Raw genomic sequence first — 27,858 nt, 5'->3', positions numbered from 1 at the left:
TTTAACCACTTCCCAACTGAGGGGTTTTACCCCTTGACCACCAGAGCAATTTTCACCTTTCAGCGCACCTTCCATTTTTTCGTCTATAACTTTATCATTACTTATCACAATGAAATGAACTATATCTTGTTTTTTTGCCATCAATTAGGCTTTCTTTAGGTGGGACATTATGCCAAGAATTATTTTATTCTAAATGTGTTTTAATGGGAAAATAGGAAAAAATGTGGGAAAAAATTATTATTTTTCAGTTTTCGGCCTTTATAGTTTTTAAATAATGCATGCTACTGTAATTAAAACCCATGAAATGTATTTGCCCATTTGTCCCGGTTATAAAACCGTTTAAATTATTTCCCTATCACAATGTTTGGCGCCAATATTTTAATTGGAATTAAAGGTGCATTTTTTTCAGTTTTGCGTCCATCCCTAATTACAAGCCCATAGTTTATAAAGAAACAGTGGTATACCCTTTTGACATAAATATTTAAAAATTTCAGTCCCTAAGGTAACTATTTATGTATTTTTTTTAATTGTAATTTTTTTTTTAATTACAAAAATAAAAAAAATTGGGGAGTGTGGGAGGTAAGGAGTTAATTTTTTGTGTAAAACTAATTTATTTGTATGTGAAAAATGCTTTAGGGTGTAGTTTTACTATTTGGCCACAAGATGGCAACAGTACCATTTTGTTTAATGCGACCTGCAAGCGTCCTTCCGGACTCTTGCAGGAAGTACTAGGAGGCTGGGAAAGTTTTTTTTTTTTCACAATGATCGCGCTGCTTATCAGAGAAGCAGCGGATCATTGCGGGGCGTAGATCAATGAAAGGGAATGGATTTTCCCATTCATTGATCTCCGGGCGAGCGGCCGGCGGCGTGTTTACGAGCGGGAGTGTGCGCTAGAGTGAGCGGGAGTGCGCGCTAGAGCGAGCGGGAACGCGGGCAGCGGCGGGCAACGGCGGGAGCGCGGAAAGTATGGATTTCTCCATCCCTGGTGGTGAAAGGATGGAAAAGGGGACATAGAAATCCGTACGCGTGGGGGTAAAGTGGTTAGAACCTTCTTTATTGCTGTTATAAGCCACTGTTTGGTAAAGTACTTGTTTATTTTGTTAGAACCCGTAGCTTGTCATCTACCAAAGCAATTAACATAATTACCAATTTTATTGATTTTAGAATGACAAGCTTCCTAATAAAAAGCTACTGTTTAACAATTTGTTATCATTGCATGTATTATTTAGGTTTTTGTTTGTTTTTTCCCCCATCTATAGGGCAAGCAAAGTGTCTGATCATTACAGCATCAATTAGCATTGTTACATGTTGCTGTTGTAGTCCCACAGCGTGATTGCTCATTCCTACAGATGTGACATGTCTCAATGCTAATTACGGATGAGTTTGCGGTTCTAAAGATAATATCATAGTCATTTGTTTTAGGAAGATTCTTAATTACCTTTATCTTAATTAAAGGAGTTACAGTATCTTTGGAATAATTGCTCTCACAGGACAAAGCCATCATTTCACACCACATTATCTGACATTAGGTCTGAGATTCCCCATCTGATAGTCACAGTAAGGGCTCGTTTCCACTATAGCGAATCCGCATGCGGGCACTGCATGCGGATTCGCATACTTAATGTTAGTGGATGGGGCTGTTTCCACGTGTGCGGCGGCGGCGGCGGCGTTTTTCGGTGCGTGGAAAATCTGCACGACAGGGTCGTGCAGATTCGCGTGCGGCAGGAATGCGGGCGAATCGCCGCTAATGTATTCAATAGGGAAATCGCATGCAGCTTTGTCATGCGGATTTCCCCGCGATTTCGCATGCGATTTCGCATGAAAGCCAATGGAACTTAACACAGGCAGTGACATGGTTAAATTCGCATGGCTCCTTGCCATGCGAAATCGCATGCGAAATCGCGGGTAAATCTGCATGCGGAAACGCAGCCGCATGCGATTTCTTCAGCGGTGGAATCCAGGCGATTCCGCACCACTACAGTGGAAACGAGCCCTCATACCTTGTTAACAATGGCTGCCACGTGGGAACGAGCGTTTAACTGTTGTACTAATGAGCTGTAAGCGATGATTTCTGCTTGAGTAAAAGAGAAAAAAAAATTATATTCTTTTCATGCTTATGAGGAAAGATTTATTGAAAAAAAATGATTTTTATTTAAAATAATTGACCAATAATAAAACATACATTTAATACGTACAGTTTAAATATATTAAAATAAAACTGGGATTGCTAGGACAAGGGGATTGGAGAAGTAACACGGGTGTGATGTGTGTAATAGGTCTGCTTGTAATGATATAAAAAGGCATGATATCCATATTGCTGCTCTCATTTGTTTTGCTACTTAAAGAGGAGCTGTCCCGAAAATCTTAAAATTTAAAACACATACAAATAAGAAGTACATTTCTTCCAGAGTAAAATGAACCATAAATTACTTTTGTCCTATGTTGCTGTCACTTAGTAGAAATCTTACATTACCAACAGATTTTGGACTAACCCATATTCTCATAGGGGGGTTTTCTTTATTTTTAAAAGCACTTGGTGAATGGCAGTTGCTCTGTCCAACTGCCAAAATAGTGTACAGCGAGCAGGAAGGCTGGCCAGCATCTATGTATTTATCATTTTCAGAGAATGTCTTTATAAAGAATAAAGGTCATGCTGAGAATCCCCCATGAAGAGATGGACTAGCCCAAAACCTGTCGGTAATGTCAGATTTCTACTGCCTACTGTAAGTGACAGCAACATAGGAGAAAAGTCATTTATGGCTCATTTTACTCTGGGAGAAATGTACTTCCTATTTCTATGTGTTTTACATTTTAAGATTTTCTCGACAGTTCCTCTTTAAGTTCCTCTTAAAGTAAAACAGACTTTGACTGGGTAAGGGTGCCTCCACACTGCATTTTTTAAAATTTGTAATTCTGCATTTTGCAATTTTTTTGCATTCTATTCTCCCTTTTTTTTCTTTATGTTTTTATGCAAAAATTCACATTCCAACTTTTCCTTGCATATCATGATTTTTTTTACATTCATGTGCAAATTTTTGCATTTGGAGTGTGAAAATTTGCATTTCCGCTGACTTGCATTGTATGTAATTAATTTGTCTGTTCCAAAAAAACCTGTGCCTCCACCTTTCAGCAAACAATGTCAGGTGTAATGATCAGTGACGGATATGATGATCAGAACAAGCTCTATCAGCTCAGTAGTCAGTAATTTATTCAGAGTGTGATCACACGTGATTTTTGTGCACAGTATATAACACAGGACTACTCCTATGTGATAGCCCTTGGCAGTAGGGACTATCACTGGATAGAGTGGCAGCGGTACAATATCGTCAAGCAAATACGTAGTCAGTAAACAAGGCGAGGTTGGCAGCAGATCAGATGAGTAAAGATACAGAATCGGAAGGCTTAAATCAGAGTGGAGGTCGGGCCGAGGTCGAAGGCAGGTCAGATTGGAGAGGTACAGAATCGAGAGGCAGAAAGAGTAATCAAAGGTTCAGGCAAAGAGTCATACACATAAATAAATATACAATAATATGATTTTCCTAGTCTAAGTCTGAATCCCCGGGGTCCTGTCGGATCAAAAACACACGGATCTGACTAAAGTCTGAGACCTTTCACTGCAAAGTTTCAGCAACAGCAGACAATGAGCCACTGATCGCCCAGGCCTTAAAGAGACACTGAAGCAAAAAAAAAAATGATATAGTGAATTGGTTGTGTATTATGAATAATTACTAGAAGATTAGCAGCAAAGAAAATATTCTCATACTTTTATTTTCAGGTATATAGTGTTTTTTCTAACATTGCATTATTCTATAATATGTGCAGATTACACAACACTCAGCATTCAAAATGAGTCTTTCAGAGCAGTCTGTGAAGTAATGACCTCTCCTCTGGCAGAGGAAAAGTAAACAGTACAATAACACTTGAGATAATAAAAGTCAGATAACAGCCCTCTCCACGACTAAGTTAGTCGGAGAGCTTAATGGCTTGTTTGCATAGAGATAACAACTGGAGTTTCTCAACTCTTCCTGTACTGGAAACAATTAGACTGATGTATCTGATCTTAATGTTTTATTTCTTAGCTGTACTACACATACAAATCATAATATCATAATTTTTTTTTCGCTTCAGTGTCTCTTTAAATACAAGAGGACCTTCAAAAAGTTCCGCCCCGCGGACTCCAGCTAATCGGCGGCGAGAACCAACCCATTGCTGTCAGCTGACCGGCAGGTCAACTGACCCACCTCCTCAAAGCATAAAGGTCATGCAAGATGATGCGGCGAGATCCGTGGTGACGTCAGACATGGAAGTGGCGGCCGCACCGCTCCCCGCTGCAGAGGTAATCACATCAATCCTGACATCAGGCAATCAAAAAGCAAAAGCAATCGTGGGCACCAGTGATATGGAGCTTTCATTTATTTCAGGTGTTTCCGGGCTTTGCAATACATACAAACGAAATGACAGTTTTGTTAATACATCACCCCTCTGGCAAAGCAGGTGATTTTGGCACACGGTGCTTAGCGCCAAGCACCAAAACTAGGCACTGCCGTAGCAGTAATATTATACTATGCAGTAGTCACCAGACCTCGCATTACATCTTCCTCCAAGTTGCTACAGCTCGGCGAGGGAATAGTATTTTATGCCACCTGGGATTGGAGCGGCAGCAAGGTGAGCCATCATTTGGCACACCCTGCGCTCAGCTCACCGGCGGCATACACATACATAGGCTGAAGCTGCACACAGAGACAGGAGAGTCAACAACTGTTTCACACTTAGGGCTTGATTAACCAAACCGTGATAGCTCATATCATGGCCGTGCTAGCGTTTTGTGCGCATTGTCATGTTTTCGCCCACAATTGTGATTTTTTTCATGTGAAAATCTGCAATTGCGTGCAAACCGTGAAACCGCTAGTGCGCCCGTGATATGAGTTATCCCGGTTTAGTGAATCAAGCCCTAAGTGCGAATCAACATAGACTCTGCTCCACCATGCTAAGGTCGGAGGAATATATAACGCCAAACTATTCCCTAAACTGTAAGACAGTCAATCCATACCGTCTCTATTTCAGATAATCACGTGCACTCCATGCTGGATGGTCACATGGTGCGCTATTCCGGCAACCCGCTGCTATCTGTGCCGTGCTTGCAAAACAAAGGGAGTTTACACCTCGCCGCCTGTATGCAAGCCAATGGGAGTAGCTTTAGAGGTGGAACCAGGCAGGATGGCCCACCCTCAACTAGAGCATAATTTGGGGAGGGTTTTTAAAATCTGGAAGTGAAGCGGTACACACCGGAATGGAGTGCATGTGGATATCCGGAATAGAGGCAGACGGATTGCCTGATACTGTTTAGGAAGTGGTTTGGCGTTATATATGCCTCCTACTTTAACATGATGGTGAGCTTTCTCCCCACCCTGGAGCCAATGATGATTCGCACTTGGGGCTTGATTCACAAAGTCGTGATAAAACGAATATCACACCCTATCAAAGATATTACACGTTATCAAATGTATCACGCGTTATCAAAAGGTATCACACGTTATCAAAAGTTATTACACATTGTCAAAGTTATTACACGTTATCAAAAGTTATCACATGTTGGGCTTGATTAACAAAAGCGTGATAACTGCTAGCACGGCAGTTATCGCACAATCTGCAGCATGCAAAGGTTTGCGGGCATAAAGGATTACGCTTGCATGTAAACAAAGGTTTGCATGCGGTCACGCGTGCAAATGCACACGTGATCGCGTGCAAACCTTCTTTTACACGCGAACGTAATCCTTTATGCGTGCAAACCTTCTCGTGGCAGATCGCCATGCTAGCAGTTATCACGCTTTTGTGACTCAAGCCCATGTTCAAAGTTAACACACCTTATCAAAGTAGCATAGCGAGTGCTACAAGCCCGCAGGGGCTCAGGGCAGTACAAGTGCCATTGCCAATTAGCAGGCATAAGTTCGTAGCGCTCGCTTTACTACTCTAATAAGGCATGTTAACTTTGATAAGGTGGGATAACTGTTGATAAGGTGTGATATCTTTGATAACGTGTGATAACTTTTGATAATGTGTTATAACTTTTGATAACATGTGATAACTTTTGATAACGTGTGAAGTCTTTGATAACGTGTGATAACTTTTGATAATGTGTTATAACTTTTGATAACATGTGATAACTTTGATAACGTGTGATAACTTTTGATAATGTGTGATATCTTTGATAACGTGTGATATCTTTGATAAGGTTTGATATTTGTCTTATCACAGTTTAGTGAATCAAACCCTTAAGGTACATACACTAGAGATGGCACGAACGGTTCGCCCGCCAATGGTTCCAGGCGAACTTTGGGTGGTTCGCGTTCGCCAGCGAAGGCGAACTTTTGAAAAAGTTCGATTCGCTCCCATAATGCCCCATTAGGGTCAACTTTGACCCTCTACATCACAGTCAGCAGGCACATTGTCACCAATCAGACTACACTCACTCCTGGAGCCCCACCCCCCCTTATGAAAGGCAAGGTTCTCCTGCTGTTTTACTCAGTTGTCTGCCTACATTAGTTAAGGGACAGCTGCTGACAGACTGTGCTAGGGAAAGCTTAGTTAGGCTCTTGTAGGCTTGTTAGCAGCTTCTTCCTCCCTTCCTCCCCTTTCTCCAGAGGAGGATCTTGTCTTCCAGGGATTTGTAGGATGTCAAAAGCACACTTACATACCTTGGCCAGGGATCAAACCCAGGTCAACTGCTTGGAGGGCAGCTATGCTCACCACTGTACTACCAACACCACAGGCTGAAGCCAGCCTAGCTGGCCTGGGAAGGATGAAAAGCTGGGTGGCCATGCAACCATTCCTGCTAAACTAAAGCATACTTGTGTCTTACAACACATTGGCTTAAGACTTTACCAAATCCAATGCTCCAATATAGGGAAGCTTCTCTGTTTGCTGTTTTTTGTTTGTTTGTTGGTTTGTTTTTTAAGTGTGGTGTCACAGTTCACTCATATCTTCAACTACAATAAAGGCCCAGGAGTAGTCTATTTTAATAAACCTCCCCATAAGGGAGATTCATAATGGTGTGTAGAGATGGCCCATACGGTTCAATGTGTGTGTGTGTGTGTGTGTGTGTGTGTGTGTGTGTGTGTGTGTGTGTGTGTGTGTGTGTGTGTGTGTGTGTGTGTGTGTGTGTGTGTGTGTGTGTGTGTGTGTGTGTGTGTGTGTGTCACTGCATACTGCCCCGTCGCAGCTGGCCCTTGCTGTGTCAGCACACTCTCTATTACCAGTGCATATCTTTTCACAGTATTTGTGACTGAACTTACTATAGCATAGCTCTCTGTGTGGGTGACACACTGCATAGATACAGCCCACAGTCCCAGCTGTCCCTTGCTGTACCCCTGTCAGTACACTGTATTACCAGTGCATATTGTTCCACTGTATTTGTGATTGAACTTACTATAGCATAGCTCTCTGTGTGGGTGACAAACTGCATACAGCCCACAGAGAGACAGGGACAGTTAGCCAGGCTGTTCTTTATTGCTGAAAGCACCCCAAAACAAAATCTCTTTTGTGGGCTCATATTGTTGTATTCTGGTTTTTGTGTATGTGTGTGAGACTCTGCATACAGGCCAGGTCAAGTCACAGTCATTGCTGGGCCTTGCAGCTCTACTATCCTCTTCTGCAGTGCTGGTCGTAATGGAAAAATCTACGCTTACGGATCATTACGCGTAATTTTACGCTATTACGCATTACGCAATTACGGTTACGGCATAGGAAATTATCTACGGTACATCACTGTAATTACGCGTAAACTTACGCAATTACGCGTAAGGATACCGTAATGAAGGCACTTACACTACGATGTTACGCGTAGTGCCGTAATACCCATTAATGCGTATTTTTTGATGCATGCGGACGATATGTACGCAATAGCCGTCAATGTGACAGTTATTGCGTACATATCATTCGTATGCGTCAAAACGTACGCTTATACTGAAGGGCGGGAGAAGATACTATTGGTTGCTTAGGATGTTGACTGATTGGCTACTCTTAGAAAATGGGAGATTTTACGTTAGTAATTACGCGTAAAATTACGCGTAAGTGTTAGTAAAATTACGCATGCCTAGCAATTACGGTAGACAGTGTAATTACGATACCACTTACGGTCTTACGCGTAAATAATTACGCGTAAGACCGTAAGTTACGCGTAACGCTTACGCGTAAATTTACATTGAATTACGATGCGTAATTACGCTCATGCGTAATTTCGGCCCAGCACTGCTCTTCTGTTTATTACAAGCCAGCACACTGTGTATCATAAGCAGTGCTTAGCTTGCAACTGTATTTGTGATTAAACATAATATAGGATATCTGTCTGTGTGGGTTATAAGCACTTCATACAGGCCACAGTTATTTGCTGGGCCTTGTAGTTCTACAGTATCCTGTTCTATCTTTATTACAAGTCAGCACACTGTCTATCATAAGCAGTGCATAGCTTGCAACTGTATTTGTGATTGAACATACTATAGGATATCTGTCTGTGTGGGTTGTACACTGCATACAGGCCAGGCCACAGTCATTGCTGGTACTTGCAGTTCTACTATCCTCTTCTATCTATTACAAGCCAGCACACTGTCTATCATCAGAAGCTGTGCTTAGCTTGCAACTGTATTTGTGATTGAACATACGATAGGATATCTGTCTGTGTGGGTGACACAGTCATTGCTGGGCCTTGCAGTTCTATCCTCTTCTATCTATTACAAGCCAGCACACTGTCTATTATAAGCTGTGCTTAGCTTGCAACTGTATTTGTGATTGAACATACTATAGGATATCTGTCATTGTGGGTTAAAGTACACAGCCCTGTGATACACACACACAGCTTCTCTGTATTAGACTCTGATTGTGTGCCTCTTTGTGATTACAAACACTGTCTACCACTATTGAATATTGTTAGTAGCACTGCATACCCCAATATGGAAAAAATGACAGGCGGACGCAGCGGAAGAGGCAGGCCACCTCACAGGTCTTTTCAAGGTCATGCTGGTGTGATTTTGTGTGGCCCTCGACCAATGCACAGTGTTCAGAGGGCATGTACCCTAAACCCCAAAAATTCTAAGGACAGTTGACTTTTTAACACACAACACCTCATCTTCCTCTGCTTCTGGATGGAATCGTGAAATATCTTCCTCCTCCTGCTCTATTATGGGCACCCCACAACTACTTACCACTCAGCCGGGAGCCACCACCACTACTACTAGCACCACAGCAACTCCACTTGAGATGTCGCAGGAATTATTCACACATGTTTGTTGTGAATTTACCGATGCACGAGCATTATTGGTACAAGATGAAGGTACTAAGGATGTTACACCACCTCATATGTCTCAGTTAGGCGTCACTACACACATGGATGTGTGTACATTTTATTTTGCAAATGACATTGACATTTAAAAAAAACCTTTTATTTTATAAATAACAAAGCCCAAGCTGGTCCGTTCAGTTGAGCGCACATGCAGCACCGGCACAGCTAAGGGCCTTACAGACCTGTTACCGCCCAATCTCGCGTGGCTGCATTGTCACATATCTAGTTAGCATGGTGGAGCTCCAGGGCCTCTGTTATCACTGTATTGTGTTTGCACTATTGCATAGCTCTGTGTCTGTGTGATACTTCACAGGCAGAACATTTTCACTGAAGGGCTGGGGGGAGGAGGAGACCTTTTGTGACCTCAGTCAGGAAGAGGAGCCGGCTAGCTTGGCATCCATCCTTGTTCAAATGGTGTCCTGCCTGTTGAGGGAGGGAACCCCTGTAAAAAAAATGGTTAAAAGAGAACGACCTCTTCTGGGTGGGTGACAACGCTACTGGACCCTCGCTGTAAGCACAAAGTGGTGGAACAGTTAGCGAAGGTCTCAACACTTTTAGACCCTTAGCTCCTCTTGATGTTTGCATGTGTTTGCATGCCCCTCTTAGTAAGCATACTGTGATGCCCAAGCCCGGTTGAGTGGGATACTCCCACTCAACACCTTAACTGTTGTTTGTCTTATTTCGTATTGTTATACACCCCCCCCCCCAAAAAAAAAAAATATTAATAATAAAATAAATAAGTTCAAAAATAAAGATTATGTCAAGCTAAATCAGTTTTGGAAGAGATGTAGAGCATGATCCCTGGGCAGAACAATAAAAACAAAAGGGAAGGCTTTAAAAGCAAGCTAATTGTGTGGGCGATGGGCAAAAAATAATGCCGGTTGTTCCCAACACGTAAAGAAAGATGAGCTTATCACACAGCTGAATGGAAGGCTCATGGTGAAAGATCTGCCTGGACTGGAAAGCCAGCTTGGGGGCATATGTGCAGGGTTCTGGCACTCGGGAAGGTGCCAGGCCAGTTCCAGTACATGTGGCACAATTTGAAAGTCAATTAGGAGGATTTCACGGAATTGAAATTTCCAAATTCCCGATCGGAACTCTGAATTTCCGATCGGAACTCGGAAATCGGAACTCGGAAATCGGATTTCTGCAGAAATACTGCATTACTGCAATTTGGTAATTTTAGGCCAATCACTGAGCTCGGAAGCATCAATCAGAGAATGCAGAGTCAACTCGGAAGTATTTGGCCAATCAGAGAATGCCAAAAATGACAAAAAAAAAGTACTTGGAAATCGGAAACCGTTTGGAAATCGGATTTCTGTAGAAATACTGCATTACTGAAACTTAGTAGTTTTAGCCTAATCACAGAACTCGGAAGCATTGGACCAATCAGAGACTGCAGAGTCAACTCGGAAGTATTTGGCCAATCAGAGAATGCAAAAAAATTACTCCAAAAAATCTACTCGGAAACCGGAAATCCGAACTCGAAACTCGGAAACTGATTGGAAATCTGTGAAATCAATAATCGGCATTGGCGGAAATTGGAATTTCTGCAGAATCGGAAATCGACATTTCCGACCATCCCTAAAGTCAATCTTTGTAGATGGTCAGGGCTGAGGTTTGCAGTGTTCATCATTACATACAGTGGGTTGCAAAAGTATTCGGCCCCCTGGAAGTTTTCCACATTTTGTCATATTACTGCCACAAACATGAATCAATTTTATTGGAATTCCACATGAAAGACCAACACAAAGTGGTGTACATGTGAGAAGTGGAACGAAAATCATACATGATTCCAAACATTTTTTACAAAGAAATAACTGCAAAGTGGTGTGTGCATAATTATTCGGCCCCCTTTGATCTGAGTGCAGTCAGTTGCCTATAGACATTGCCTGATGAGTGCTAATGACTAAATAGAGTGCACCTGTGTGTAATCTAATGTCAGTACAAATACAGCTGCTCTGTGAGGGCCTCAGAGGTTGTCTAAGAGAATATTGGGAGCAACAACATCATGAAGTCCAAAGAACACACAAGACAGGTCAGGGATCAAGTTATTGAGAAATGTAAAGCAGGCTTAGGCTACAAAAAAGATTTCCAAAGCCTTGAACATCCCACGGAACACTGTTCAAGCAATCATTCAGAAATGGAAGGCGTATGGCACAACTGTAAACCTACCAAAACAAGGCTATCCACCTAAACTCACAGGCCAACCAAGGAGAGCACTGATCAGAAATGCAGTCAAGAGGCCCATGGTGACTCTGGACGAGCTGCAGAGATCTACAGCTCAGGTGGGAGACTCTGTCCATAGGACAACTATTAGTCATGCACTGTACAAAGTTGGCCTTTATGGAAGAGTGGCAAGAAGAAAGGCATTGTTAACAGAAAGCATAAGAAGTCCCGTTTGCAGTTTGCCACAAGCCATGTGGGGGACACAGCAACCATGTGACACAGAAACCATGTGGAAGAAGGTGCTCTGGTCAGATGAGACCAAAATGGAACTTTTTGGCCAAAATGCAAAACGCTATGTGTGGCGGAAAACTAACACTGCACATCACTCTGAACACACCATCCCCACTGTCAAATATGGTGGTGGCAGCATCATGCTCGGGGGGTGCAACTCTTCAGCAGGGACAGGGAAGCTGGTCAGAGTTTCTGGGAAGATGGAGGGAGCCAAATACAGGGCAAACTTGGATGAAAACCTCTTGGAGACTGCAAAAGACTTGAGACTAGGGCGGAGGTTCACCTTCCAGCAGGACAATGACCCTAAACATAAAGTCAGGGCAACAATGGGATGGTTTAAAACAAAACATATCTATGTGTTAGAATGGCCCAGTCAAAGTCCAGATCTAAATCCAATTGAGAATCTGAGGCAAGATCTGAAAACTGCTGTTCGCAAATGCTGTCCATCTAATCTGACTGAGCTGGAGCTGTTTTGCAAAGAAGAATGGGCAAGGATTTCAGTCTCTAGATGTGCAAAGCTGGTAGAGACATACCCTAAAAGACTGGCAGCTGTAATTGCAGCAAAAGGTGGTTCTACAAAGTATTGACTCAGGGGGCCGAATAATTACGCACACTCCACTGTGCAGTTATTTATTTGTAAAAAATGTTTGGAATGATGTATGATTTTCGATCCACTTCTCACATGTATACCACTTTGTATTGGTCTTTCACGTGGAATTCCAATAAAATTGATGCATGTTTGTGGCAGTAATGTGACAAAATGTGAAAAACTTCAAGGGGGCCGAATACTTTTGCAACCCACTGTATATAGTGAGTGGGAATGGCACATCCTTGCCGGACATGGTGTCTCCCAGGAAGAAATCCACCCAGTAGCGGTTGGTGATGGTGACAGTGTGGTCCATGATGGTACCGGGAACAGGGGTGACAAATGCTCCGGACACGGAGCAGTACAAATTGGTGATGATCCTTTTCTGCACTATGATGACAATTATTTGAGTGGAATAATTTTCAAAAATCTCAAAGCAGGTCTGTAACTGTGGGATCTCATAATTCTGCACTGTGCTGAGCTGTCCATCTGACACTCCATTTTGGTACACTGCAATCTTCTCTGGCAATGCATGATTTACCTTGTAGTATTTCTGGTCACAAGGCACAGCTTCAAGCCATCCATAAATAGAGAGGGCCCGAACGGTTCGCCCGGCGGGTAGTGCATGTGGATATCTGCTTCCCATGCCCGCAGTGGGTAGTAAATACAAAGCGCATTCGACCCGCCTCCTATACCTCATCATTGGGCTAAATTTTGACCCTCTAAATCACAGTCAGCAGACACATGGCAATCAATCAGACTGCACTCATCCACGGACCCCTTCCTCCCTATAAAAATGCTGCAGTGTCGGCCATGTTCTCAGTCCACTCAGAGCTTGCTGGAGAGCTAGGGAAAGCGTTAGTTATGCTATTGTTAGCTTGCTCCTTGCTCAATCTTGTTGCTGAAAGTTCCCGACAAAAAGCTCTATTGAGAGATAATATTCTTCTGATCCTTTTTTTTGTGTGTGTGTGACCACAGGCATACATACAACCCTGTTGCAGCTGGGCCTAGTTGCTGTACTGTGCCAGGCCCACACTCTTTCTTACCATTGCATATATTTTTACTGTATTTGTGATTTAACTTAGCATAGCTGTCTTCGTGGGTGACACTGCATACATAGAGCCCACAGACAGCCAGCCAGGCAAGCTGGGATTTGTAGTCCCACACTGTATTACCGTACCATTGCATATCTTTTCACTGTATTTGTGATTTAACTTACTAAAGCATAGCTGTCTTTGTGGGTGACACTGCATACATAGGGCTTGATTCACAAAGCGGTGCTAACCAGTTAGCACGTAAAGTGCCGTTCGTGGACTTTTGCACGCGCAAAGTGCCGCGATTCGCGCGATCGTGGACTTTTGCGCGCGCAATAGTCCGCAATCGCGTGAATCGCGGCACTTTGCGCGTGCAAAAGTCCACGAATGGCACTTCACGTGCTAACTGTTTAGCACACCCGTGCTAAACAGTTAGCACCGCTTTGTGAATCAAGCCCATAGAGCCCACAGACAGTTGCCAGCCAGGCCAGCTGGCATTTGTAGTCCCACCACTGGCAGCACACTCTATTATACAAGCGCATACCTTTCCTCTGTACCTGTGTGACAGCACACTCTATTATACCAGTGCATACCTTTTCACTGTATCTGTGATTGAACGTACTATACCATAGCTCCCTTTGTGTGTGAAACTGCATACAGCCCACAGAGAGACAGGGACAGTTAGCTAGGCTGTTCTTGCTGTTCTTTATTGCTGAAACCACCCCAAAATAAAAACCCTTTTGAGGGCTCATATTTTATTCTTCTTTTTTTTTTTTGGTGTGTGTGTGTGAGACAGACACTGCATACAAGGCATGCCACAGTCCTTGCTGGGCCTTGCAGTCCTACTATCGTCTTCTATCTAGTACAAGCCAGCACACTGTCTATCATCATATGCAGTGCTTACCTTGCAACTGTATTTGTGATTGAAAGTACTATATAGGAAACCTCTCTGTGTGTGTTAATAAAGCACACAACCCCGTGACACACACACACACAGCTGCTGTGTATTTGACACTGATTGTGTGCCTCTTTGTGATTACACACACTGTGATTACTACTGCATACCCCCCCCCTCCCCACACCACTACCAATATGGAAAAAATAACAGGCAGGGACAGGCCACCCGGCAGATCTTTTCGAGGTTGTGCTGACACAATTTTGTGCGGCCCTCGACCAAAGTACAGTGTTCAGAAAGCATGGACCATCAATCCCCCTGATTGTCAGGACGTAATTAACTATTTAACACCTAACACCTCATCTTCCTCAGCTTCCGCATTGAACCATGACATATCTTCCTCCGCCTGCTTTGATGCCGACACACCACTTAACACTCAGCCGGCAGCCACCACCGCTACTACTACTAGCACCACATCCGCTCCATTGGAGAGTTTGCAGGAGTTATTTGGCAGTGTCCGGCGGCATGTATCGCCACCTAGGGACAGCCAGCCAACACGCCCTTCAACGTCAGCTGCCGCCACCACCCAAATGCCATCATCCCAGAGATCACCAGTATGTAAATGTTTTTGTATCTCTGCCTCAGAATACAGTAATGCCGTCTGTACTCTCTGCAAACAAAAACTGAGTCGTGGGAAAAGCAACACCCACCTAGGGACATCAGCCTTACGAAAGCACTTGATCAATAAGCACAAACATAAATGGGATGAGCACATAAGAAAAAGCAGCACGCAAAGCCACCCTCTACCTCCTCTAGGTGCAGCATCTTCAGCCGCTGTATCCTCTGCTGCCCCTGCACCTTCACAGCCACCCTCCTCCACTCTGCCTCTCACTTTGAGTGGTTCCTGCTCCTCTGCCAACAGCAGCCAAGCGTCTGTAAAGGAAATATTTGAGCGGAAGAAACCAAGGTCTGCCAGTCACCCCCTTGTCCGGTTTTCTGACAGCTGGCTTGGTGGAACTGTTAGCCCACCATCTGTTACCATACAAGCTGGTGGACTCTACAGCATTCCAAAGATTTGTGGTGATTGGGACACCGCAAAGGAAAATACCAGGCTACAATTATTTCACACAAAATGTGATACCCAAACTGTACAGTGATGTGATGAGGCAAGTTATGTCATCTCCGGCACAAAGCGTTGGGTTAAGGGTCCATTTGACCGTCGTCTGGGGAAGAGGAGTCAGAGGAGGAAGGTGGCTTTGAGGAGGAGGTGCAAGAACAACCACAGCAGGCATCGCAGGGGACTTGTGCTGCACACCTTTCCCGTGGTATTGTTTGTGGCTGGGGGAGGAGGAGAACTTACCTGATATAACTGAGGAAGAGCAAGAGGAGTTGACTAGTAGGTCGGCATCCTACTTTGTGCAGATGGGGTCTTTCTTGCTGTGCAGCCTGTTGAAGGACCCCGTATAAAAAAACTCAAGTGGAATTACCTGTACTGGGTGGCAACGCTACTAGACCCTCGGTATAAGCGCAAAGTGGCAGAGATGTTACCAAATAATTGCGAGGCTGAAAGGATGCAGCACTTGCAACACAATTTGGGAAATATGCTTTACAGTGCTTTTAAGGGTGATGTCACAGCACAATGGAAAAAAGTGCCAGTAATCAGTGGTGATCATCCAATATTCGGGTATCCGAACTATCCAGATAATCCGAACTTTTTCCACTATCCGAACTTTGAATAGAAATTCGGATAGTTTTTGAAATCCGAGCAAACTCGGATTTACCATCTGAAATCCGGGCGGATAGTTAGTTCAGATATCCGAGCCGAGCAGAAGCCAAAATCCCCTTTAAAGGATGGCAAAAATCCCTGAGAGAGAGAGAGAGAGAGAGAGAGAGAGAGAGAGAGAGAGAGAGAGAGAGAGAGAGAGAGAGAGAGAGAGAGATTTTGAAAAGGGGTATCTGAGCAGCACTGCCAGTAATCCTCCTCCTCCAATGTCCACGCAGGCAAGGACAGGACGCTCTAGTGATCTGATGGTGATGTCAGACATGTGTACTTTCCTTAGTCCCAGGGCCAGTTCAAGTAACAATTGGGCCCTAGGGCAAAATGAGCCTGGGGGCCCCCAAACAGACATCCCCAACCAAAAAGCGTCATTAGAGGCCCTTTGTTGCAGCCAAATTTCCCTCCTGGGCCCCTGAGCTTGCTGCTGACCCTCCCCCAATCACCTCCCAACTTAACTGACTCTGCAGAGTCCCTGGGGAGCAACAGCTAAGATGGGGGAGGAACACCTTGGGGGCCCCTACAGGCTCTGGGGCCCTGGGGCAATTGCCCATTTTTTCCTATGGTAGCTCTGGCCCTGCTTAGTCCAATGTATCGCCTCAGCCCTTCCGGATCCACCCTCCACAAACGCCTCAACCGGTAGCCGACTGCCTGGTCTTAAGTGCGGATATAGACACTCTGAGCAGCGATGAACCCCTGGACTATTGGGTGCACAGGCTTGACCTGTAGCCAGAGTTGGCACACTTTGCCATCAAACTTCTGGCTTGCCCTGCCTCAAGCGTCCTGTCAGAAAGGACCTTCAGCGCAGGAGGAGGCATTGTCACTGAGAAGAGAAGTCGTCTAGGTCAAATAGTGTTCAGCACCTCACCTTGATTAAAATGAATGAGGCATGGATCCCAGAGGGCTACTGCCTGCCTGCAGACTAAGTCAGTCCCCACACAGCATCTCTGCCTGCATGCCGCTGCTGCCTGTCCGAAGACTAAGTCAGTCCCCACACAGCATCTCTGCCTGCAGGCCGCTGCTGCCTGCACGAAGACTAAGTCAGTCCCCACACAGCATCTCTGCCTGCAGGCCGCTTGACTGCCTTCTCCGTTACCACCAACAGGGTCCAGGACTCCAGGTGGATTCCTGAATTTTTAAGCGGCCGCTAACAGAGAGAATAATAATTTTCTGGTGCGTGTACATGCCTAATTTTTCTGGCTGCACTGCGGCTGCTGCAACAACAAAACAAAAGGCATGTAAATGTGTCAATTCACCTTCATGATCGTTACCTTGCCGCGGTGAAGGGGCTTGCATATCACAATGAAGCAATCTATATATATAATAGAGTAAGTGCCTCAACCTTCAAACAAGAAGAAGAAGTAGTGCCCTGCCCCCAGGGCCAGTCCAAGCAAGAAGAAGGGGCTGGTCCAAGCAAGAAGAAGAAGAAGTAGTGTCATATCAAACCAAGGGCAAAGGGGGATAATTTGCATATTCAGTAGTAGTGCATTGTGGGTAACCACAAATGTTTACTTATAGCAGAATTATTGCAGATTTGCTTCTGTTTTAAGAAGGAAAATTACACCAAGCTTTGCTTTTTTTTAGTAGGAGGGATTTTTGGTCTCTTTTATCCCCCTATACATTCTTAGTAGTTTGGGTCACCCTGAGCTGCTTGGTCACTCTGTTGTACTGGTCCAAGCCCTATCTCATACATCTGTATCAATCTTTGTTATGGCTATCATTCATGAAAGTGCTGTCAGTATGGAGAAGCAGTGCGGGAAAACACCACTGATGGTGTTTATGACTTCTGGCTGCTGATTCATAAAAAAGTATCCAGGTGTGGTAGCGGTGTGGAGATTCCCCAAACTAGGCAGGCGGTATGCTTGCAGAGACACGGAAGCTGCTGAGTTGATACATTTCTCCGTATTCTGCTCTACTGCAGCTGCCTGGGAGGTCTCTGTGTCTCCATTCACTTAACATTGTTATCGCCACATCAGAGAGAGCGGTACTTCCCGACCTCACACCGATTGCGGTGATCTTAATGAATTAACATTTTGCTAGATTTTTTACAACAATCACCACACAAGGCGTGACTTATTGCTCTGCTCGGTAATGTCAGCTTTTGATGCGGAAGGAGCCTTTATGAATGCAGATTTTGCTACGTGCGGGAAAGTCAGCTGTTTTAAGCATTTCCGCATGCGGAAATGCTTTATGAATGATAGCCTATGTAGTGATGAGAACCAAAGGTCTGAAATAGGCTGTCACATGTGGGTTTGATATGACTGTGTAAAACTTAAAGCTATAGGCTTGCTTGGTTTACTAAGGGTGAAAAGGCATAATTTGCATATTTAGTAGCGGTGCATTGTGGGTAATCACAAATGTTCACTTATAGTTGAGCAATTGCATATTTCTTTCTGTTTTAGGAAGGCAAATTACACCAAGCTTTGCTTTTTTTAGTAGGAGGTCTTTTTGGTCCCTTTTATCCCCCTATACATTACGAGTAGTTTGGGTCACCCTGAGCTGCTTGGTTATTCTGTTGTACTGGTCCAAGCCCTATCTCATACCCTGCCATGTACTGATGAGGAGCAAAAGTCTGAAACAGGCTGTTACATGTGGGTTTGATATGACTGTGTAAAATGTAAAGCTATATGCTTGCTATATACCAGCAGCTCTGGATGCTTGCTTGGCTTATCAAGGGTGAAAAGGAATTATTTGCATATTTAGTAGCAGTGCATTTTGGGTTACCACAAATGTTCACTTATGGCTGAATTGTTGCATATTTCCTTCTGTTTTAAGAAGGCAAATTATACCAAGCTTTGCGTTTTTTAGTAGGAGGTCTTTTTGGTCCCTTTCATCCCCCTATACATTCCGAGTGGTTTGGGTCACCCTGAGCTGCTTGGTTATTCTGTTGTACTGGTCCAAGCCCTATCTCATACAGCCGTATCAATCCCTGCCATGTACTGATGAGGAACAAAAGTCTTAAACTGGCTGTCTACATGTGGGTTTGATATGACTGTAAAATTTAAAGCTATATGCTTGCTATACACCAGCGGCTCTGGATGCTTGCTTGGCTTACCAAGGGGGGAAAGGGGTAATTTTCATATTTAGTAGCAGTGCATTGTGGATAACCACAAATGTTCACTTATAGCTGAATTATTGCAGATTTCCTTCTGTTTTAAAAAGGCAAATTACACCAATACAGTGTGCGGCATTGGAGGAAGTGACGACAGTGGAACGCACAATGGAACACGGCAGAGGTGAGTCATCCCCGCCCGCTGCCTCTTACTAATAGTGGCGGCTGCTACTGTGCTTAAGCAGGAGGGGGAGCGCACATGGGGGACCCAGGTGGGGGGGGGGGGTTCCTGCTGAGCTTAAGCTGGAGGGGGAGTGCACATGGGGGACCAAGGTGAGGGGGGGTTCCTGCTGAGCTTAAGCTGGAGGTAGAGCACACATGGGGGACCCAGTTGAGGGAGGGTCCAACCCCCCTCCCCACCGCTGTGCCCAATACCCCCTTCCTGCCCTCTACCCTCATATGCGGCGTATGCTACGCCGCGGGTCGGCTAGTGACCTATATAAGTGTGTTGGGAGGCACACCCAAGATAATAAGGTCATTGCTTCATTGTGGACAGACCAAATTCGATCAGCTGGACAGTCACTGTTGTTCTGTCATTGAGCTACCTCAGCCTGACCATATGGGCTGGAAAACCGCCATCGCCTTCACTCTCGCCTTCGTGCGCACCAGTCCAGCATGGCCATCACTACACAAACTCGACAAACAGCTGTTTGCGGTGTGTTACACAGTGAGTTGGATCTGTCAGTGTGAAGCAGTACACTACTTACACTACCTGATCCATGTCTACGCACGCAAGATGTTTTCAAGCATTTTATGCCTCCAATTTAGGAATGCAATGTGATTTCTGCCCTTTAGGGATTATAACCCTGCTCTGCGGCAAATTTTACCAGAGACTTTCGGCATGTTTCCCACTCCGCCATTCCCCCCTCCAGGTGTTAGACCACTTGAAACAACTTTTTCATCACTTTTGTGGCCAGAAACAGTGTTTGTAGTTTTGAAGTCTTTTGCTGTTCGCCGAGTTCGTCGGTTCGCAGACTTTTGCAGAAGTTCACGTCCGCGGTTCACGGACCCAAAATCTGAGGTTCGAGCCATCTCTATCCATAAACTCCTGATGTGGAAGGAAAGACTACATGGGAGTATCAGCAGGTCTGGAAAGAATTTATGCTGGCCGCAGCAAAGCCTGTGACTGAACGGGAACTCTGGCCGGCATCATGGTAGATCCATTCTGATCACCATCACATTTTTCAGGGGAATGTCCACTCCCCACTCCATCTCACTACACCACAATGTTCTCTGGCAGCGCATAATTTACCTCGTAGTATTTCTGGAGAGCGGCCACAAGGCACAGCTTCAAGCCATCCATAAACTCTTGATGTTGATTGAAAGACTACACGGGAGTATCAGCGGGTCAGGAAAGTATTTATGCTGGCCAGAAAAAAGCCTGTCATTGAACGGTGTAACCCTGTGTGTGCATGTCATTGCAACAGACACACACACCAAGGGTTAAATATGTATTTACTTTTTGTGGAAAGCGCTGCTGTAAAGAGAGCATGCAGGTGCTGCCAGGGGGAGCCCACGAGCAGGAAAAAGGAGTGAGAAGCTGGGCATGTGCAGGGGGGAAGTAACAGTTGGGTTTTGGCAGTTGAAGGGTAGTGAGGGGGAGGAGCCTTGGAAGCTTTTGAGACTGAGTTGATGATGCAGCAAGAAATTAGTGTGATGTGGCGGATATAGAGCAGAGCTACAAAACAAGAGACCAGCCCAGGGGCGTAACTACTAATTAGGAATCTCCAGGCCCCCCTGCAGAAATTCTGAGCGGGCCCCCCTCCCCCCTGGGGCCCACTCAGGGCCATTTTGTGGGGCTGGAGGGGTCGCAGCATGAGGGGAGAGCTTGGTGGCATGTCAGTGGGGAGGTGGGGCGGTCCCCCCCCTCCCTCACCTCAGGCTCTCCCCTCTGCGCTCCCCTCCAGCATTGAATAAAGTGTATGCAGGCAGTGGGGCAGCTGCAGATACATATCTTCCGTGCGTTCTACGGATATTCCTCTCTCTAGCTTCTGACGCGCCACAGGAAGTCGCGTCAGACACTAGAGGGAGAAACATCCGCGCTGGAGCGCATGGAAGATATGTATCTGCCGCTGCCCCGCTGCCACTGCATACACTTTATTCAATGCTGGAGGGGAGCGCAGAGGGGAGAGCCCGAGGTGAGGGAGGGGGGGGACCGCCTCCCCTCCCCACTGACATGCCACCAAGCTCTCCCCTCATGCTGCGACCCCTCCAGCCCCACAAAAAAGGCCCTGAGCGGGCCCCAGGAAGGGCCCAGGCCCCCTACGCGAGAGCATCCTTGCCCATTCTTCTTTGCAAAACAGTTCCAGCTCAGTCAGATTAGATGGACAGAGTTTGTGAACAGCAGTTTTCAGATCTTGCCACAGATTCTCGATTGGATTTAGATCTGGACTTTGACTGGGCCATTCTAACACATGGATATGTTTTGTTTTAAACCATTCCAATGTTGCCCTGGCTTTATGTTTAGGGTCATTGGCCTCAATTCACTAAGCTTAACTCCTGTCTTTAATAACTCTTCTGAGCTGTTTTACAGTTATTACAATTATATCACCATGGTGATAACTGTAAAACAGCTCAGAAGAGTTATTAAAAGACAGGAGTTAAGTTTAGTGAATTGAGGCCATTGTCCTGCTGGAAGGTGAACTTCCGCACCAGTCTCAAGTCTTTTGCAGACTCCAAGAGGTTTTCTTCCAAGTTTGCCCTGTATTTGGCTCCATCCATCTTCCCATCAACTCTGACCAGCTTCCCTGTCCCTGCTGAAGAGAAGCACCCCCAGAGCATGATGCTGCCACCACCATATTTGACAGTGGGGATGGGGTGTTCAGAGTGCAGTGTAGGTTTTCTGCTACACATAGCGTTTTGTATTTTGGCCAAAAAGTTCCATTTTGGTCTCATCTGACCAGAGCACCTTCTTCCACATGTTAGCTGTGTCCCCCACATGGCTTGTGGCAAACTGCAAACATGACTTCTTATGCTTTTCTGTTAACAATGGCTTTCTTCTTGCCACTCTTCCATAAAGGCCAACTTTCTGCAGTGCACGACTAATAGTTGTCCTATGGACAGATTCCCCCACCTGAGCTGTATATCTCGGCAGCTCGTCCAGAGTCACCATGGGCCTCTTGACTGCATTTCTGATCAGCGCTCTCCTTGTTCGGCCTGTGAGTTTAGGTGGATGGCCTTGTCTTGGTAGGTTTACAGTTGTGCCATACATCTTCCATTTCTGAATGATCGCTTGAACAGTGCTCCGTGGGATGTTCAAGGCTTTGGAAATCTTTTTGTAGCCTAAGCCTGCTTTAAATTTCTCAATAACTTTATCCCTGACCTGTCTGGTGTGTTCTTTGGACTTCATGGTGTTGTTGCTGCCAATATTCTCTTAGACAACCTCTGAGGCTGTCACAGAGCAGCTGTATTTGTACTGACATTAGATTACACACAGGTGCACTCTATTTAGTCATTAGCACTCATCAGGCAATGTTTATGGGCAAATGACTGCACTCAGACCAAAGGGGGCTGAATAATTACACACACCCCACTTTGCAGTTATTTATTTGTAAAAAATGTTAGGAATCATTTATGTTTTTCGTTCCACTTCTCACGTGTGCACCACTTTGTATTGGTCTTTCACGTGGAATTCCAGTAAAATTGGTTCATGTTTGTGGCAGTAATATGACAAAATGTGGAAAACTTCAAAGGGGCCAAATACTTTTGCAAACCTCTGTATATAAAATCGGATGTATGTATGTCTGTGTGTGTGTATGTGTATGTGTGTATGTATGTGCTGCGATCACGCGAAAACGCCTTGACCGATTTGAATGAAACTTGGTATGAAGATCCCTTACTACCTAGGATGATATGTTATGGTGGTCTCGCGTCCCCCCTGTACACCTGGGCGGAGCTAAAAACAGCCAATCAGATTCCACCCATTAAAGTGAACGGAAAAAATGGAAAAGGCTGCCATTCTCACAGTAATTAAGCCAAAGTCCCCACACTTGGCACAGTTGGTCACTTGGCGACCGAGGTTACAAATACAGGAAAAGTGGGTGGAGCATAAAACAGCCAATGAAATTTCAGACATTCATTTTAAATGGAAAAATGTAAACTGCAGCCATTCTTACACTGTTAATTGCAGGGTTTTCAAACTTGGCATACTTGGTCACTGGGTGAATGAGATTGATATTCAGGAAAGTGGGTGGAGCCTACAACAGCCAATCAAAAGTCACCTATTGATTTTCAAGGGGAATATTAAAACTGCTGCCATTCTTACACTGTTAATGGCAAAGGCTTCAAACTTGCTACAGTCGGTCATTGGGTGACTGGGGTCCAAATTCACTAAAGAGTCGGGGCCCCAAACAGCCAAACAGACTTTCTTGGTGGATAAACTGCTTTCATTCACACATTTTTGATGCCAGGAAACTGAAAGCGCACAAACTTGATCATTGAGTGATTGTGTGTGAAGGTTACAAAAAGTGGGTGGAGCCAAAAATAAAATTCACTAGGAAAATATAAACTGCAGCCATTCTTACACTGTTACTGGCAGGGTTCTCAAACTTTGCACAGTTGGTCACTGAGTGAATGGGATGAATATTCAAGAGAGTGGGTGGAGCCTACAACAGCCAATTAAAATTCACCTGTTGATTTTCAAAGGGAATATTTACATTGCTGCCATTCTTACTCTGTTAATAGCAGATGCTTCAAACCTGGTACTGTTAGCCACTGGGGTTCAAATTCAGAAAGGGGGCAGAGCCACAAACAGCCAATCAGATTTTTTTTATTTCAATGGGAATATGCAAATTATTGATACCAAAAGCTCATAAACTTGGTCATTGGGTGACTGTATGTCAAGGTTAGATAAAGTGGGCGGAGCCAACAACTATATTTTTTCCAAGGGAAAACATAAACTGCAGCCATTCTTACACTGTTAATGGCAGGGTTCCTAAACTTGACACAGTGGACCACTGGGTGACAGGGATTAATATTCAGAAATGTGGATGGAGCCAACAACAGCCAATCAAATTTCACCTATTGATTTTCAAGGGGAATATTTACATTGCTACCATTCTTACACTGTTAATGGCAGAGGCCTCTTACCTGATAGGTGACTGGGGTCCAAATTCACTAAAGGGGTGGAGCCACAAACAGCCAATCCGATTTGTTAGATCGATTTCAGCCATTCTGTTATTGGCAGGGTTCTCAAACATGACACAGTTGGTCAATGGATGACTGGGATTAATATTCAGGAAAGTGGGTGAAACCTACAACAGCCAATCAATATTCACCTATTGATTTTCAAGAGAAATATTGAAACTGCTTCCACTCTTACACTAATAATGGCAGAAGCCTCAAACCGGCTACCGTCAGTCATGAAGTGGCTGGGGTTCAAATCCACTAAAGGGGTGAAGCCACAAACAGCCAATCAGATTACTTTACTGGATAAACTGCTTCCATTTACACAATTTTGATGGCAGAATCCCAAAAGCTTAAAACTTGGTCACTGGGTGACTGGGATTAATATTCAGAAAAGTGGGTGGAGCCTAAAAAGAAAATCAAAATTCACTTGTTGATTTTCGAGGGGAATATTTAAATTGCTGCCATTCTTGCACTGTTAATGGCACAAGCCTCAAACCTGGTACAGTTGGTCATTGGGTCACTGGGGTTCAAATTCAGAAAAGGGGTGGAGCTACAAACAGCCATTCAGATTAGTTTTATCTCACTGGTAAATTACAAATTATTGATGCCAAGGACCCAAGAGCTCACAAACTTGGTCAATGAGTGACTGTGTGTCAAGGTTACAAAAAGTGGGTGGAGCCAAAAACAAATTTCACTAGGAAAATATAAACTGCAGCCATTCTTACACTGTTAATGGCAAGGGTTCTCAAACTTTGCCCAGATGGTCACTGGGTGACAGAGATTAATATTATGGGAAGTGGGTGGAGCCTATAGTAGCCAATCAAAATTCATCTGTTGATTTTCAAGGGGAATATTTAAATTACTTCCATTTTTGCTCTGTTCATAACAGATGCCTCAAACCTGCTATAGTCGATCATTGGGTGACTGGGTGGAATGATCAGTGATGTATCTGATAATCAGAACAAGCTCTATCAGCACAATAGTCAGTATTTTATTCAAAGTGTGAACACACGTGTTTTAGTGCACAGTAATATACAATAACAATAGTACTAAAGGGTGATAGCCCTTTAATGATAGGGGCTAACACTAACAATAGAGTGGTTTTACAGGCAAAGTCTGTAACAGATCGGTCAGGCAGTGGTACAGAATCGTAAGGCAAAATCGGAGTGAGCATTCAGGCAGAAGTCGGCAACAGATCAGATTGGCAGAGGTACACAATCGTAAGGCTAAATCAGAAAGAGGGTTCAGGCAGAAGTTGGCAACAGATCAGATTAGCAGAGGTACAGAATCAATAGGCAGAGAGTAGTCAGAGGTACAGGCAAAAGTAATACACAGTAATAATCAAATAACAGTAATAATAATAATCCTATGCTAAGTGCGAATGCCCGGGGTCCTGCCGGTTCAAGCACACACGGATCTGACTAAGGTCTGAGAGCTTTCACTGCGAAGTTTTAGCAACAACAGACCATGAGCTACTGACAACTCCAAGCTTAAATGCAGACAGGCAATTCCAAGCGTCCCGCCCAGAACACTTCCACCAATCAGCAAAGAGAACCCGTAGTCAGATGTTAGCTGACCGGCCCGTCAGCTGACTCGTCTTCTAAGCCCATAAAGGTCCAGCTGCTCCGCGCGCGAGCGTGCCGACCTGAACGGATGCGCAGCAGAGAGACTTGTTCTGCCGGAGGCCGTGAGGGACGCCAGTGATGATGCGGCGACAGCCGCCATGACGTGAGACGCGGAAGCGGCAGTCGCGCTGCTCTCCGCCGCTAAGGTAAATCCTTCATTCCTAACACTGGGGTTCAAATGCCGGAGAGGGGCAGAGCCACAAACAGCCAATATGATTTGTTTAATTTTTATGGGAATATACAAATTATTGATGACAAAGACCCCAAAGCTCACAAACTTGGTCATTGAGTGTTTGTGTGTTAGGGTTAGAAAAAAGTGGCCGGAGCCACCACCAGCCAAATACATACCCGGGCAACACCAATTCATCAGCTATTAATCATAAAAGTGGATGGAGCCTACAAAAGCCAATCAAAATTCATCTATTGATTTTCAAGGGGAATATTTCATTACTGCCATTCTTGCACTGTTAATGGCACAAGCCCCAAACTGGGTACAGTTATTTATTGGGTGACTGGGGTTCAAATTCAGAAAAGGGGTGGAGACACAAACAGCCCATCAGATTTGTTTCATTTCAATGCAAATTATTTATGCCAAAGACCGCAAATCTCACAAGTTTGGTCATCGAGTAATTAAGTAATTGACTGTTACTGTTAGAAAAAGTGGGCATAGCCAACACCAGTCAAATACATACCCAGGCCCAGGCAATGCTGGGTCATCAGTGGGTGGAGACAAATACAAATTTCACAGGGAAAATGTAAACTGCAGCCATTCTGACACTGTTAACGGTAGGGTTCTCAAACTTTGCACAGTTGGTCACTGGGTGACTGGGATTAATATTCAGAAAAGAGGGTGGAGCCTACAAAAGCCAATCCAAATTCATGTATTGCTTTTCAAGGGGAATATGTAATTGCTGCCATTCTTGCACTGTTAAGGACACAAGCTTAAAACCTGGTACAGTTGGTCATTGGGTGACTGGGGTTCAAAATCAGAAAAGAGAGTAGAGCCATAGCCAATCAGATTTGTTTCATTTCAATGCAGATTATTGCAAATTATCGATGCCAAACAATGCAAAGCTCACAAACTAGGTCATTGAGTCATTGTGTGTTAGGGTTAGAAAAGTGGGCGGAGCCAACACCAGCCAAATACATAAGCGGGCAACGCCGGGCAATCAGCTAGTCTGATATAAAAAAAGGTAATTTGGGAGACTTCAGGGTCTCTTTAATAGCAGAGGCCTCAAATCAGGTACAGTCAGTCACTGGGAGACTGGGGTTTAAATTCTGAAAAGGGGCGGGGCCACAAACAGCCAATCAGATTTTGTTGCTGGATAAACTGCTTCCATTCACACAATTTTGAAGCCAGGAACCTGAACGCTCACAAACTTGGTCATTGAGTGACTGTGTGTCAAGGTTACAAAAACTGGGTGGAGTCAAAAAACAGATTTCCCTGGGAAAATGTGAACTGCAGCCCTTCTTACACTGTTAATGGCAGGGTTCTCAAACTTAGCATAGCTGATTACTGGGTGACTGGAATAAATATTCAAAAGTGAGAGGGGCCTAAAAAAGTCAATCAAAATTCACCAGTTGATTTTCAAGGGAAATATTAAAATTGCTGCCATTCTTGCACTGTTAATGGCACAAGCCTCAAACCTGGTACAGTTGGTCATTGGGTCACCGGGGTTCAAATTCAGAAAAGGGGACAGAGCCACAAACAGCCAATAAGATTTGTTTCATTTCACTGTGAAAATACAAATTATTGATGCCAAGGACCCCAAAACTCACAAACTTGGTCATTGAGTGACTGTGTGTCCAGGTTACAAAAAATGGGTGGAGCCAAAAACTAATTTCACTGGGAAAATATAAACTGCAGCCCTTCTGACACTGTTAATGGCAGGACTCTCAAACTTTGCCCAG

The sequence above is a fragment of the Hyperolius riggenbachi genome, chromosome 2 (genome assembly GCF_040937935.1).
Source record: "Hyperolius riggenbachi isolate aHypRig1 chromosome 2, aHypRig1.pri, whole genome shotgun sequence".
Lineage (NCBI taxonomy): Eukaryota > Metazoa > Chordata > Amphibia > Anura > Hyperoliidae > Hyperolius > Hyperolius riggenbachi.
Note: the sequence above shows the minus strand (reverse complement) of the source record.